This window comes from Lycorma delicatula, chromosome 5 (genome assembly GCF_047948215.1).
Source record: "Lycorma delicatula isolate Av1 chromosome 5, ASM4794821v1, whole genome shotgun sequence".
NCBI lineage: Eukaryota > Metazoa > Arthropoda > Insecta > Hemiptera > Fulgoridae > Lycorma > Lycorma delicatula.
This window is the reverse complement of record NC_134459.1, coordinates 92,525,655-92,542,532: the sequence shown is the minus strand read 5'-3', so window position 1 is coordinate 92,542,532 and position 16,878 is coordinate 92,525,655. Positions and strand designations below refer to the sequence as shown.

The following is a 16,878-nucleotide window of genomic DNA, read 5'->3' as shown; positions in this document are numbered from 1 at the left end:
GTTTTAACCTCGCTGTTTATAAATTATATGAATATGTAATTTATTAAATTATATATTTATAATATTAAAATACATTCATAACTTTTATTTATATATTATTATTTTTTTATTTTTTTTAATAAAAGTAAAATTCTAAGAAAAGTTGGAACGGAACAGAAAGTTATAGCAACAAAAATTTATAAAGCGTAAAATTTTTATAACGACATAAGAAGCCTGTAATAAATATTATTAGAGGAGAATGAAGTGAATATTTTAAATGAGAAGTTTAAGATAAAATAAAACATCAAAATCTTTATTGAAGAAGAAAGTTATTAGAGAATGATAGGTTGCGTTAAAAAGTTTGCTTAGGAGCAGTTAGGTGACGAAATGTTTTAAAGTGTTTCATTAAAGACTATAAAATCCTTTAATGGATATTTCCAACCTTATCCCCAATTCCTTTTTTTGTACAAAGTAAACATTTTTATAAAACTTAATTCGGTTCATGAAATCTTAAGTTTTTAAACGTTCAGTGAATAAGGTTGTAAAAATAAATGTATAAAAATAGATTACACGTTTACACATTATTTATATTTAGAAGAATTAAGATTCTAGAAAAATTATTAATAGAATATGTTTTTTCATCTGTTAAAGATGGAAATTTTCAATAAATCATAACTTTATGCATATGTTTTATAAACAGGATTTTTTTATTTAAAAAGGTATATACATGAAAGTTGTTATGGAATTAATTTACTGAATGATGTTTAATATAATAATTTATATACGCGGTAAATAAAAATCGACGGTCCAATATTATGTAACAAGTTTATTTCGCAATATAAAGTAAACGTTAAAAAACATACCGTTTGGTTTATGCCAACTGAAATACGTACAAGCAGAAATTAGGTTCAGAAATATAAGTTTACCAACTGTCTGTATTTGGTTTTAAGGAAGAAATGTATACCTAAAGAACGAACTAGATATTTTAATACTTTGCAAGTTCGATAATATTTTAGGTCATAATAATGTAACATTTTAGAATATTCCGCTAGTTAAAATGAAGTTTTTTTAAATGCTCTTCGCTTTATATAATTATAAATAATAATCAATAGTTAATAAAAATGGATAGTTAAACAGTCTTCATCATTAAATATAAAAATTAAAAATTAATACAATACATAAATAAAACAATAAAAATACCAAAACAGTTAACATTAAAAACTTACAAATGTTATATTCAAAATTTGTATTTTTTTTTTTTTTGTAACACTATTACATAATACAATTTATTTATTCGTCGATTTGTAATTATGCATAATTATAAACAAATTTTATTACTTCAGGCCATAAATATTATTACATTTATAGATATAAAATCAATCGTTTTTTACCCAGGGATATATAATTAAAGTTAGTAGACGGTAAGGGAAAATTTTTTAGCATATTAATGCTACCATGCCTGACACGGCGGGTTTGAACACAAGACTATACAGATAAAACGCAGTCACTACTTCATCAAGTAATCAGAAAAAGTAAACGTAAATATAAACTATAACATTATAAATTTAAATGTTTTGCATTATACTTCTATATTATCGGTTTCTTCATTATTTCTGATCAAATAAAACCCGTCACAGACTAGATATCATCGCATTGCTTTAGCAACTGCTATTCAAATAAAGAATAAAACTGAATTTTTTTTAATGATTATTTTTATTTATTTATTTTTTTACATTAAAATAAACGTTTGTCGGCTAAATCATTACATATAATGAACGTTTTTTTTTTATATGATTCAGATGTGAAATAGCATTTTTCGTGATAATCTTTGCGTTTTATACAAAACTGAAGCAATTAGTCTATTATCTCCATTTGTGTTTATCTGTTTATATGTCACGCAAGAATAGCAAAACCGATTTTAACGTTACAACAGGGTGAATTTATCTTCACTCTTTTTGAAATCTAGGCCGTCTTAAATTAAATATTTACATGGATTATTCCACTAACACTTCTGAAAGTAAACTGTTTTTCAGAATTAATTCGGTCAATGTAATTTTTACTAGGTAAGAATTAAAACATATTATATTTCAAAAAATATTTCCAAAGTTTTTTCAAAAGAAAACCTTTTCTTATAAATAACTTCTTTTAATTAGAAATAATATTTTTCTATTACCTATTTACTCAGGTTAGTTTTTAGAAAGACATTTTTAACGAAAAAGTGAAATAAAGTAAACTTTTTATTATTTTTGTAGGAATAATATTTTGTTATTGAATTTTAAGTTTTTCTTGACAAAAGTACTTTTTTTTTTATTTGCTCAATAAAATGTATTGTAGCAAAGGAGAATAAAAAAACTAACTTTCTTTTATTTGACATGATAGGCATCGACTGCTTTGATCGTTCTGACCTATGAGAATGGAATTTTTTGGGGTATAAAAAATGCCTTACCTGACTGGATTTGAACCCCGGATTTCCAGATGAAGGCTGAGACACTAACACTCCACTATGGAGATCGGCGAGAATCGGAGATCGAAAAAGAATTTTAAAAAGTAAAATAAAATTTGAATTTTTTATTTATTTTAAAGCAAGTGGATGAGTGAAAGAACTGTGAGAAAGATGCGGAAGATAAAGTTGTATAGGCCATAGAGTTAGACCAAGGGGAATGTTGAAGGAGAAATGTAAAGGAAAAGAAATGAAGTAGGTAGAGAGAATGGTGACAAAGGATGAAAATGAGGAAGAATGTAACAACAGATCTTTGATTCACTGCCCCACTCAATAACTTGGACAAGATAAAAAAGTAATCATACGAAAATCATCGGGTTTTTGGATCTTTAGTATTTGTGTATTCCTTAGACATAGACCTGTAAATTAAAAGTTTTGATTGTCATGGTAAAAATAAAAAAACGCTACTAAAATTTGATTAATCATAGCCAAAAAATCTGGAATCTCAAAACGATAAATCATTGAAGGTATAAAAAAATTCATTTTAAATTGCATAATCCATAAATTCTGTATTACTTCTACCTTTATAAGCTGTCGTTATTCTAAATTGAATTATTTATCAGAAAATGTCATAAGAAAATATAAATAATTAAAAATTGTGTAAATATGTACATTTACAATAAACTAACAATATCCCTTAAGATAACATATTATTCCTACAAGAAAAGATTTTTTAAATAACGAAATATTAAAATTTTTCTCTTTTACTACTCTATATCGGACCCATTTTCGTAAGTGTACAGAAGAAAAACATATAAAAGACCTGCGATCATTTCAAAGAGAGATATGAATGAAATGTATATGTGGGTTGTGAAATGTCTAAAATCAATATATTAATACAGTCGGTAACCATTTCAGCACGTAGGAAGACGAGAACGAGGTGAATGAATGCCTATGAAGCTTAATGGTTTTCGATGAGATTGACATATGAATGAGTTTTTTATGTTAGCGAACACGAATGCCCGGCTTTCCCCTATACCAATCATTTTGGTGTAAAAATTCTATCATTGCAAATACAATATTTTATTATATTTTATTATTAAATTCATAAATTAATGATATTACCACTTATCTTTTTTTAATATAAAATATTCCTACATCTAAAGCGAAATGAAATACATGGTGTAAAAAAAAAAATCGGCACGCCGGAAGGCGTAGGTAGATTTCACTGGTGCTAATAGGGGATAAATAATATTTCCGCCTTAAAGTTAAGAAAAACTTCAAATTTACTCAATACGAAAATGGTTGCATGTGAAAAAAAAAATCACATATTTAGCAAATAACAAGCCTCATCTTATAATTCCAGCAATATTTTGGTCATCCCTTGCCGTAACGGCTGATCATATCAAAAAATTGTTTCAGACAAAAGTTTTAGGTAATGTTTAGAGGACTAACGACTACTTTAAACCGATTCAACACTGTGCATATTAAGGGAGTTATGAAATTTTGTCTTCAAAACCCCATTTTTTCCATCCCCTGGGCCAACGGTTGGTGATATCAAAAACTTTTACTCACATAAGTTTTAGGCCCTTATCCAAAGAATAGCAGGAATTTTAAACGAATTCGAAATTTTACTTCATACGAATGTTATAGCGATATTTTGTTTTTTAGAAAAAGCCCCCCCCCCTCGGCATTTATATTAGAATTAGTTTATAATATTTTATAAACTCCCCATTTATATTAAATATTAGCTCCTCCCACCATTTATATTTAATATTAGTTTTTATTATCATCTAATATTTATACAATTATTAATTCAACAATCTTACCTGAAATATTAGAATAATAAATAATAATATCTAAATTATATTATATTATATTAAAATTATATTATAGATAGAATAAAAGTTCCTTTATTACTCTTTAAATAAATGTAAATCTTATATCTAACATTTTTTTTTTTTTTTTAATTATTGAGTTACCATCAACAAAATGACAACAAAAACGAATAATCAGATGTTTCATGAAATTTTATGTGGACACCACATGACTTACTTGTCCGCCTATTAAATTGCATATAAACCTTTTTTAAAAATGAAAAGTACACAAAATTTTGTAACATTATAACTTCTGATATTTGCTCAATTTTTATTTTTATTGTTATTGTTGAACTGTTATTCATCGTAAAAATTTTATTACAATGAGTGGTTAACAATTATTAATAAATCAATATATTTAAATTAAAAAAAAAAGTTATAAAAAAGGAGATGAAGTCTGATTCGAACCGATGTGCCTTCCCCTAAGATCCAAATATTTCATAAATTAAAATTTTATTTGGCTATAATTCTAGAACAAATGAAAATAAGTACCACTTATGATATCGTTGTAAAGCTCTCAATGAGGGCTTATTACTGCAGTTAAGAAAAAGTCCAAGATTCAAATGTTTTTGGATTTTGGGCTTTTTTGGACATTTTTTGTTCAGTCGATTGCAGTCAAAAGGGGAGGTCCACAACTAGATGTTACAACAGTCCTAAATTCAAAATTTCAACATCCTATGGCTAATATTTTTTTTAGTTATGCGAGATACATACGTACATACATACATACATACAGACGTCACGCCGAAACTAATCAAAATGAATTCAGGGCAGGTCAAAATGGATATTTCTGTTGAAATTTGAAAACCGAAACTTTTCGCAATCACAATACTTCCTTTACTTCGTACAAGGAAGGAAGTAAAAATAAATTATTAATATAAATTTCGCATATATATACGTATCGATATATATGCGATATATCGATATATAATAATACAATACGTATACACCTGACCACCACGAGACATGTACAAACGAATCAGGATTTTCCGGTAGTGATCGGAACATTTATACGCATACAAATGCCCTTTAGTAGGGTAGGATATATGGCTTTATGATGAAGATAAACGGGAAATCATTTTATTCCTCACTTTCTTTAATTATAGAATGCTTGTTTATTCTTGAGTGTTATTAGGCCGGTTTTCGGAGTAATTTTGTTTCTCATCTGATCATATAAAAATATTACGGTTCTGGTACTTAACAAAAAATACAATTTTTTCAAATAACGCCGTTTCATATAGGTTAAACTGAATTTATAATAGAATACGAGTATATAACGAGTACATACACGCATCGTAATAACTACAATAAAACAATGGCTTGCCGCATTTAATAAACTCTTTGATATGAATAGTTTAACCTCGCTTCCACATACCTGTATTATAAAATCGATTTCAAATTTCACACTACTCGTTCTATGTATTTCTCAATAATGAACAATGACCCTAAAAATCCCTATTGTTTTGCAAAATGAATTACGTACATAAAAATAGTATTTCATATTATTTTTTATTTATGTTCACAGAAATGTTCTTTACATATAAAATGAGTTGCTTGTGTGTGAACAATTCTAAACAATAAAAAATTACGTTGATCAATTTTAAAACAATCACAAAACATAACACAAAAGTAGGTGAATGAATTTTATAGCAAACCATCATTCTTGATTTTATTTCGTAAAATGATATATAGTTTACTTAAAACAATTCATTACAATGTGACAAGATTTATAGTTTTGGTACTTAAATATTTGGCACTGATCCAAGTTTATTGGACTTAACTTTTGTTATTTTATTGGTGAATGAGTATTTAAAATTAATAATTGTACATATTTGCAGTGTCGGTTGAAATATAATTAAATTAACCATTGTAAGGACGTTTCATAACGTTCTTCGGAGTTTCGAAAATTCATTAACAAAAATTATTTCACTCATAAGAATAAAACAAGTACTGTGCAAAAGAGTACTTCAAATAGTTTTTTCTACATATACTAGGCAGTTAGTAAACCATTTGCTCGCTAGGCGTCGACAGAGAAAATGGCTGCCACGGGAAGCGAGAAGTCGTTTTGTGTGTTAGAATTTCACTTGTCAAAGTCAGTAATTTCTGTGCAACGTGCATTTCTGTTGAAATTTCATAAGAAGCCACCAAGTGACAATTCAATTCGTGCATATATAAACAATTCAGTGAAACTGGTTGCTTGTGCAAGCGAAAATCAACTGGTCGTCCATCAACCTCAGAAGTGAATGTCGAACGTGTGCGTGCAAGTTTCATTTGCAGCCCATCAAAATCGACTGCGGCTGCAGGCAGAGAATTAGGAATTCCGAAAACAACAGTGTAGAGAGTTCTCCGTATTATGCAAACCGTACCATTTTCAATTAATCCAGCGTCCTTCTGATGGGGATAAAACACGTAGGCTCGATTTTTGTTTACAGTTACAGGAAAAGATGTTAGATAAAGATTTTCTAAACAAGATAATTTTCAGCAATGAAGCTACTTTCCATATTAGCGGCAAAGTAAACCGTCATAACGTGCGAGTTTGGGGAACTGAAAACCCACACGCTTATGTGGAACACGTTCGGGATTCTCCGAAAGTAAACGTTTCTTGTGCGATCTCTCGCGAGGCAGTGTATGGGCCGTTCTTTTTTATGGAAACGACAGTAACCGGCATGATATACCTGGATATGTTACAATTATGGCTTATGCCTCAGCTATTCAACGACTTCATTATCCAGCAAGATGGTTGTCCTGCCCATTTTCATAACGAGGTTCAACAGTATCTTAACACAACATTACCTCGGCGCTGAATAGGACGTGCGTCTGAAAAAGACCAATACATTATGCTGTGGCCACTAAGATCACCAGACCTCATGCCATGTGATTTCTTTCTCTGGGGTTACGTGAAAGATAAGGTATTTATCCCACCAATGCCGCACGATATCGCTGAGGTAAAGGATCGCATAATCAATGCAATCAACTCTATCGAAAATGATATGTTAGAACGAGTTTGGCAAGAGCTTGACTTTCGTGTTAATGTGTGCCGTGTCACCAGAGGAGCACATATTGAACATTTATAAACTTTAACAAAAACTGTTTGAGTCTCTGCATCACCTCGTACAACTTTCATTTAGGTAAGTGAAATACTTTTTTTGTACTGAATTTTTGTAACTCCTAAGAACATTATGAAACGCCCTTATATTTAAGGTGAAATATAAAGTATTAAAAAAAAGTATATATATATATATTTTTTTTATTAATTAATTCAGCTGTTCATAAGTGGACTTTACTTTTTTTATAATTAATATTATAACTTGTAAGTAGTGATTATGCTAGTGTATCTGAGGACTAGATATAATATCGAAACGCTTCATCATAATACACATATAATCAATGATCACATTAAATAAAAGCATGTAAGATATTTAATTTCCTTATGTGACTTGAATTTTATATTTTAAAAGTTTAGTAAAAACATAAAAAGCTTAAAACATGATATCTTAACATATAAGCCTAACGGCTCATTAATTAATTTTTTTTTTCGTTTTCAGAACAATTATTATATTAATACCGTAAGTGATTAAACTAAATTAAATAACACTGATATTAAATAAATCATAGAAATACATCATAAACAAATGAAAAAAGTTTCAAAAATTAAGCAAATGTTATTAAAAGAAAAGAGGAAATGAAGAGATGAATAACGTAAGTCAAATGGTATTCTTGAAAGTAACAAATCTGATAGCGAGAAAAAATATAAATATTTAGTTAAAAAAATTATATATGTATATATATCTTATTAATTATTTTATACCGATCATAATATTAAATGTTACCGAATTATGAAATCTAGAAAGAATGAAATTAAATATTTAGAAAAATTTGAAATGTAATTTTCAGATAAGGTGAAAGAAATTAAATGAACAGGATAAATAACTAATTACTTCCTTGTATGAAGTAAAGGAAGTATTGTGACCGCGAAATATTTCGGTTTCCAGATTTCAACGGATATATCCATTTTGACTAGTTTCAGCGTGACGTCCGTACGAATGTATCTCGCATAACTCAAAAACGATTAGCCGTAGGGTGAAATTTTGGATTTAAAATTGTTGAAACATCTAGTTGTGCACCTCCCGATTTTATAGCAATCGACTGAACCAATAGTGTCCAACAAAGCCCAAAATCCAGAAAAATTGGATTTTCGACTTTTTATTAACTGCAGTGATAAGCCCTCATTGAGAGCTTTTCAACAGTATAACATAAGTGGTACCTATTTTCATTGGTTCCAGAGTTATAGCCAAGTAAAAATTTAACTAATATAAAATAAATATTTGGACCTTAGAGAAGGCACATCGGTTCGATAAAATTTCATTTCCTTTTTTTTAATTTAAATATATTGATTTATAACAATTATTAACCTTTCATTGTAAAAAAAAGTTTTACGATGAATAATAATTCAATAACAAAAAAAAGAAAAAAAGAAGTTTTTAATAAAATAAAATTTTATGTACTTTTTATTTTAAAAAAAAATGCGTATATGTAATTTAATAGGCGTACAAGGAAGTCATGTGTTGTACACATCAGATTTTTTTTTAATAAATTGAAAGGAGGAAGAAATATATTACATGAAATTTTATCTGTATTACATAATTTAGAAATATTATAATTAATTAAAAATTTTGGTTTATTTCATGAAATTTTTGGCATTCTATCGGAGGTCCTGGGTTCGAATCTTAGTCAGTCATGGCATTTTTCATATGATAAAAAAATTTCTTTTCATATTCCCACGTATATGTATCTTTGAAAGCTTCCGTTGTGAATAATTTCATAAATAGAAAAAATAAATAAAAAATAATGGCAGGAAAGTATCACTTGGAAAAGTACCACTCAAACTGAAAAGAGGAAACGGTTTTCAAAAATTAATAACAAAAAAGAAGATGAATAGAAATACAAGCCAGAGAAGAATATATGGAATTTTAGTTGATCTGAAGAAAGAAGGAGATTACAAGTAAATGGAAAAACAGTGCAGTAAAGAAAGATAGGGAATGGTTTCATTGAAATTTGTCGTCGGACTGGTTTCAACAATCAGAATGGTAATATCAAGAATCTTCTTGCACTGCAGACCAATTTTCTATCTTTGCATTTTATCGTGTTCAAATAAATAGGATCTTATCCCTTACTTTAAATAGCTTTATAAAGAAGACATGTAATACAAATATTTATTTACATAACATGAATATTAATAAAGAAAACTTAGTAGGGTAATTCAATCAACAAAACTTGGTTAAACAGATGAGGTAGTCTTTCCATGAAATTTAAATTACGTTATAACCAACGATAAGTCGGAAATAACATACAAAATCTTACACTGAATATTAAACGAGTTGAAGTATATAGAGGACAGACTTCCTTTGAATCAAATCAAATTCACTTCTTCTTTTAAAAATAACAGGAATGGAACTAAATAATCCTGGAATATCCAAAATGTAATTTATTAAAAAAAATTAAATTTAAAAAAATAACAAGTTCCGAAAAAATGCCACGGATAGGATTTTTTCAATAAAAACTGAATTTTATAATACTAAGCATCTCTCCGACCAAGCTTTAAGACGTAACTGGAGATAGTATTTTAAAAAATCTGATGTGGACACATCATTTCTTTGTACGCCTATTAAATTACATAAACACATTTTTAAAAGTACATAAAATTTTATTTCACTAATAACAACTGATTTTTTTACATATTTTTTTTTATTGTTAATATTGAATTATTATTTATTGTAAAACTCTTTTTACAATCAGAAGTTAATAATTATTAATAAATCAATATATTTAAATTAAAAAAAAGAAATGAAATCGGATTCGAACCAATGTGCCTTCCCCTTGCAAGATCCAAATATTTCATTAATTAAATTTTTATTGGGTTATAACTCTGGAACCAATGAAAATAAATACCACATATGAAATATCGTTGAAAAGCTCTCAATGAAGGCTTACTGCTGCAGTCAAGAAAAAGTCCAAAATCCAAATGTCTCAAAATTGAAATCCCGCTTTATTTAGAGATCTGATTGTACATACATTTTTGGCCCACTCGATTGCAATCAAAAGGGTAGGTGTACAACTAAATGTTACAACAATCCTAAATCCAAAATTTCAACATCCGACGGCTAATCGTTTTTGAGTTATGCGAGATACATACGTACGTACAGACGTCACGGCGAAACTAGTCAAAATGGATTCAGGGATGGTCAAAATGAATATTTCCGTTGAAATCTGAAAACCGAAATTTTTCGCGATACAATACTTCCTTTACTTCGTAAAAGGATAAATAATATATTTTTTGGTAAATCTGTTTTTAGAAATATTATTATTCTGTGATTTTTTGAAAGCTGGTTATGACTGTTAAATATAAGTGTAAAGAGTATGCAATATAGTAAATATGAAGAGTTAGTAAATATTTTAGTTTAAAAATTTTTCAAATTAGTAACTGATTTATCATATAAACATATCAGCTGATACATTATGCTAAAACTCGTTTTCCTTTACCTTTCTTAAAATTTTTTACGGACTTTTCAAAGTATTACTTTTGGTCTCATGGTTTGTGTTGGGGGGGGGGGGTGAAAATTAATTTTCTTAAAGTTTTGAGATATAAGGAGTACGAAAATACCATTTACTTAAAATATAATTAATTTATATATATATAGGTTCAAAAAGATCAATTTCACTGAAATTTAGATTTGCTGTAGTAATGTATCTGAAGTTGTCCAAGTGAAAATTTGATGAAGATTGGTTGAGTCGTTCTTGAATTACGCTCAATTTAAGATCGAAAAAAATTCGGGGTCACGTTGATTGTGTAGTGGTGTATTTTTTATACACCCTAATGCAGTGAGTCACAGTGGATTTGAAACGACGCTTGTGCGTAGGGTCTACTAGTTAATCGAACGTATTTTATGCGTTGTACTCTGAAAAATTAATGGGTTTCTGACTGCGAAATAGTGAGGGCGTGGAAAACGACAAGTCGGTCTTCCTGTGCAGAACTGGACAGGAGTTTTTTTTTTAAATATTAATCTACAAATTTAGCAAAACTTAACAAAAATTTTTATAAATTCAAGAACTTACAAGCAAATAAGTAGTGGTAAACAAAAAAGTTACCATTAATTTAGTTGAACGTTTTAATTTCAGAAATAGAAAAAAACACATGTAGATCTTTTACTCATTATTAAGAGTATTAATACAAGATATTATTAAAGAATTATTATTTATTATAAAATCCAGTGACGTTATAAAAGCTATCCTATGTTTATTAATTATATATATACTTACCACAAAAAATAAAACAACACAAATAGTTGTACAATTAAAATTAACTTTTATTTTTTTTAACCTCCGGGTCCGCCGTTAGCTATTGCTTCTGAGGATGAGATGAGTGATTTATAGCATGTGTGAAAATGTGAAAATTAAAGCAAACTACAAGTATTAATTAATTTCCATAAAAAGTCATGTTTGTAATGTCGCAAATTCAAAGATTCATATATTAACTCTGATTCGCTAAGGTACAATTATGTAATAATATTAATCCTATTTATAAATTAGATGAAATGATAAAGCTAACATAAATCCATAATTATTCCTATTAGGTCTGTTAAACATAGACTCCGTATTCAAGGATAGCGCATAAATTCTGATGGGTTTAATTTATCTGTTAGACGTATATGCGTAGTGAATTATCCATTCATGACAAAATCTGTGTTCGCACGAATAGAAAGATGCTATATAGAAAAACGTATAGAAAGGTGGAAAGATTTAAAACAGAATCTAAATTTCCTAATTTTAAACTGCTCGAAATTACACATGTACACTCCCACGCACATACACAAATATATGTGTGCGCGCGTCCATGTAAAAGAGGTTTTTTACCGTAGTAGTCAATCAGATTTGTTTGTGGTACGCATCCTACACTCACTAATGTAATTATACCCGCTGTACACAAACTTTTATTTACTAATTATAAAAAATTAAAAATACTAACTTAATGAAGAAACATGAATTTTTTTCATAAAAAACAAGGTAAAGTGAAATATCATTGTCTGTAAAAAAAAGATAAATAAGAAAGAAAGAAAGAAAAAATAAATTAAAAAAAAGGAGAGAAGAAAACACAACAATATCTCGCCCTTGTCACAAAAGGATTATATTTTTGAACAAAAGAAAACTTTTTTGATTGTCTTCTTTTTACACAAAAGGCACTTCACTTTGTGTCTGTGTGTGTGTGTGTGTGTGTGCGCGCGCGCGCGTGTATGTGTGTGTTTGTGTGTTTGTGATAATTAAAAAAACAAAAAAACTTCAATGGGGAAAGTATATTAAAACTTATTAAAATTTATGACTGTATTAAAAACATATTAATTTGTTTTTTATAAACACCTTATGCCCACAATGTTGACAAATATGACAAGTCTTTTATTATAACAAAATACTGAAAACTAATAAACGTGTTATGTTTTAAGTTATCAATTTTATAAATTAATCAATTCATAGAAATATACAGTTTCCTATTAAAATAAACTGAAATATCAAGATGAACGTAAATATAAAGTAATATCCAGTTGCTAAAACATTTTAAAATAAATAAATAAATCTTAATTTCTTTTAAAATAAATATTGTATTTTAAGGTAGGCATATAATTCGTAATAATTTCTCTTTTTACTTGATGAATTAATTCACTACAGAAGCTTGTAAGTGGGAATATGAAAATTAAATTTTTGTAGCGCAAGAAAAATTCCTTACCTCACCGGGATTCGAACCCGTGACCCCCGGATAAAATGCCAAGGCGTTACCACTCCACCACGGATGTCAGCTATATATTTATAATCAAATATTTATTTATAATGAATCACATTATGGAAAATTTAAATAAAAAATAAATAATTTAATAAGTTGACTTTAAAAAAAGAAATAGAATGTACGGTTGGGATTTTGTTGAAAACAAATTAATTAAGATATATACAGTTATAGAAGAATAACGGGAAAGGAAAAAAACGTCACTTAGAAGTAATGCATGTTCCCGCAGTTATGTTATAAAACCTGTGATAGGTTTATAGGTAGAATGAAGTTTAGATGGTTGATTACATTTCTTGGTATATAAGAATATAGAATATATCCAGGATTGATTATCGATAGATCTTATATTACAAATAAGATCGATAGTGTGTAAGCAATTATCCCGGAGGTCAGACTAATACTTGATTACTTAGCTTCTGTAAAACAATTAATAAAAATTATTTACCCAAAAATATTTTTTTTTTTTTATCCAGTTCTGTACAGAGTAGGCCTGAGAGAAGAAAGGCCGAGTAATTCAATCACTTTCTAATAAAAATGCAATATTTTCATCTTTTCAATATGTAGCTATAAAGTGAGATACTAACCCTCAAAATGTACGCATTAGGTTAAAAATAAATCTTACTTTTATTTTAGATTTAATTCCATCATTTTATAGCAGTACGTTTTTAGAAACATCGTAATGAAACTTTAATGTTTATACTAACAATAAAAATGAAATAAACAACAATCAAAATGAAATATGAAATAGAAAATGTTTTAAAGAAGGTTAAAAATGATGAGTACAATAATAAAATAGTAGCAAAAAAAAGCTAACAGAAATTTATTACACTTTCAGTTTATCTCATTAGAAGCATACAACGTTACAGCAGACTAGAGTAAGAAAACGAGAAAAATAGAAAGAGATAAAAAAAGCGAGAAGAGTTTACCAAGTTAAGGGTGAAAGGAGGTTTATGAAGCTATAAGTCTAACAAATTTTATAAAATTACAGTAGGAAATGGAATGGAAAAGGGTAATACAAAATTCTTCCCTTCTTAATGACAGGAAAACTTTTAGATAGAGATGGTTTTAATCTAGGTATTTCTTTACATTTTATTTTTTTAATTTACTTATTTATTTTCTTACAAGATAATTAAAAAAAGACTGTTATGTTTTACATTACATTTTAGAATCTACATTTTATTTCTTCATTAGAAATTAATAGATGCTCTAAAGCAAACCATTACAAAGATTTATTCATTGGTCTGTAACTAAAACTGTAAATTTCCGCGGATAATATCATGAAATACAGGATCCATTTTAATAAATAAAGCAACTTTTCTAATTACAACTACATTCTCAATGGATATTATCCTTTCTTTTTCCTGTTTAGCCTCCGGTAATTACCTTTCAGACCCGGTGGGTCAATTGATATTATCCTACACAAAGCCTAACTCAGCATATATCTATATAATGAGAATCTATATGCTGCCTACTTTGTCGTATTTAAAAATTATTTTTATTCTGTAAGTTCAAAAATCAATTTGGAATGACAGAATGAATTCTGGAAAATTTGTTAGAATTGATTTTTTTTTTAACATTAAAAGAAAGAAACAAAATTTACAGGGAGAAAGGTTAGTTAAACAGTTAGGTCGCAAAATTGGAGAATTTTGATTTCTACCCATTATAACTTTTTTAATTTTATTTTTATTAATCATGGCCGGTTAGTATTGATATATAATTTATTTATATAATAGTTTCCACTTACCAACAATTTTTAATACTATGTTCGAGCGTTTTCGGATTAGTAATCCATTCTCAGGAACATTAATATGTTATAATTATTTACTTCTCATATTATTAATTGTACTAGTTTAAATTTTAAAAACAAAAATTATAAATATAACAATTGATCGTCAAAATATAAAATAATGTAAACGTTATCCGTCATGTCAGTATGAAGGTCTCAATTGTTATCTAAGTTATAATTTTTATTTTTTAAAATTCAGGTTAGTATAATTAATGACATGTGAAGTAAAAATTGTAATTATAACATATTAATTTCCCTGAGGATGGATTACTAATTCGAAAACGCTCGAAAATAGTATTAAAAATTGTTGGTAAGTGGAAACTATTATATAAATAAATTCCATCACTTTTTTGTCAATATATTTCGCGTTGTACATCTTATCATAATGTTAATATTTTTTTTATTTATTTATTTCTTTACAAACATTATAAGTTTTTTGTGACCAGTATGATTTAAAAATCATACCGGCTAGAGTACAATTTATTAAGCCACTTCAAAGTGTAAAAATATTTTTTATCAAATTAATCCTAATAAAATAATTAGTGCTAATTAAAATTAGTGCTCATAAATAATTCTGAATTGTGATCAGATTTAAATTCTACTACAATTCAACATTTAATATTTTCCCAAGTTGCTTCAATTTGTGTATGTGTGTGAAAATTATGAAATAATATTCTTCAAATATTATTTTAATATAGGTTTGTCAAGAAAGAATTTTTCAAGGAATATTTAAAAACTTCCGATTCATTTACTATATCATTTTCTTTGTCAATATTTTTTCTTCAGTTAATTATAATGTAAAAATATAAAAGAGTACGAGATGAGGGTGAACCAATCTCATTTTCGTCATAGGATCTGTATGAGTGTTATTAAAGGGATCAGGATGGTCAGTAATATGCTGTTTAAAAACTTAACCTAGTATGTATTTCTTCTTAAGAAACAAGAAATACAAATTCCTTTTCACCGCGACTGTGTAATTCACAGAATTGCCTATTCACTAACAAGAAAAACTGAGGTAAATTCTATATTCTTTTCATCCGATCAATCAGTCATGCCAAAATTAAATGGCGAGAAAAACGAAAGAAAACGGATTTAACTACGACTAAGGTTGCATGGCTGTTACATATGTCTTTTCGTCTGGAGAAGAGACAGCAGTACGGTCATAAATAGGCGCATAGTAGGCTGTGCGCATTGAACATGTGCGTGTTTTTACTTGCACCGCTGTTTGCCCCTTTTTCCTCATACTTTATTAGCAGGAAATGTTGTACACCTGTAATGTAGCTTTTACTAATTTAGACACCCAAACACTTAAAAAAAACTCAATCCAGGATAATGGAAATTAATAATTAAAACTGAATCACCAGAGAATTTTTTTAAGATAATATTCAAATTTAGTAATTGTAAGAAAGCCAAGAAAAAAAAAAGATAGTCTGTATAAATTAAATTAATACGTATTCATGGCCCCTTGCTGCTGAGGAGCGTTATTATTACAAAATAATATTACAAATTTTTAAAATATAAATATGTAACCTACATGTACATAGGTTAAAAAATAGGAAAAAACCTATTCCATTTCCATCACATCTCACCCCACAACTACGTTGTTTTTCTCTTTCCTTTCCTACCACAGATAAAATGCGTGCTCAAAACCTATTTCCAATCCATCCAGACGTTCTACTGGATGGATCAGCTGATCTTTTATTTCTGCTTGGAATGGCCCACAGATATGTCATCAAGCTCTATCAGACCTTCAAGTGATTTTCCAATGAGTAATAACCTCGGAAAGTTCCTCAATTAAATAATAATTGAAGTTTTTTTGGGGAATTTTCAGAGGAGACTCAAGGTTGAGGTTTGATGACGCTTAATGACATACCTGTTGATCATTTTGAGCAGAATAAAAAAATTAATCAACCAATCCGTCCAGTAGAACTTCCAGACGGACTAGAAATAAATTTTCAGCTCAATT

At 28.1% G+C, this 16,878-nt stretch overlaps 1 protein-coding gene and 1 long non-coding RNA gene across 3 annotated transcripts in view; one reads left to right on the top strand and one right to left on the bottom strand.

Moving 5' to 3' along the window:
- Positions 1-16,878, bottom strand: part of Nepl16 (Neprilysin-like 16) — a 290,999-nt gene that overhangs the window by 147,781 nt on the left and 126,340 nt on the right. The window lies entirely within an intron of this gene.
- Positions 1-16,878, top strand: part of LOC142324479 (uncharacterized) — a 62,354-nt gene that overhangs the window by 36,153 nt on the left and 9,323 nt on the right. The window contains exon 2 of the long non-coding RNA XR_012756303.1: positions 7,842-7,995. This is a non-coding gene — a long non-coding RNA (uncharacterized LOC142324479). The remainder of the gene's footprint in view (positions 1-7,841; positions 7,996-16,878) is intronic.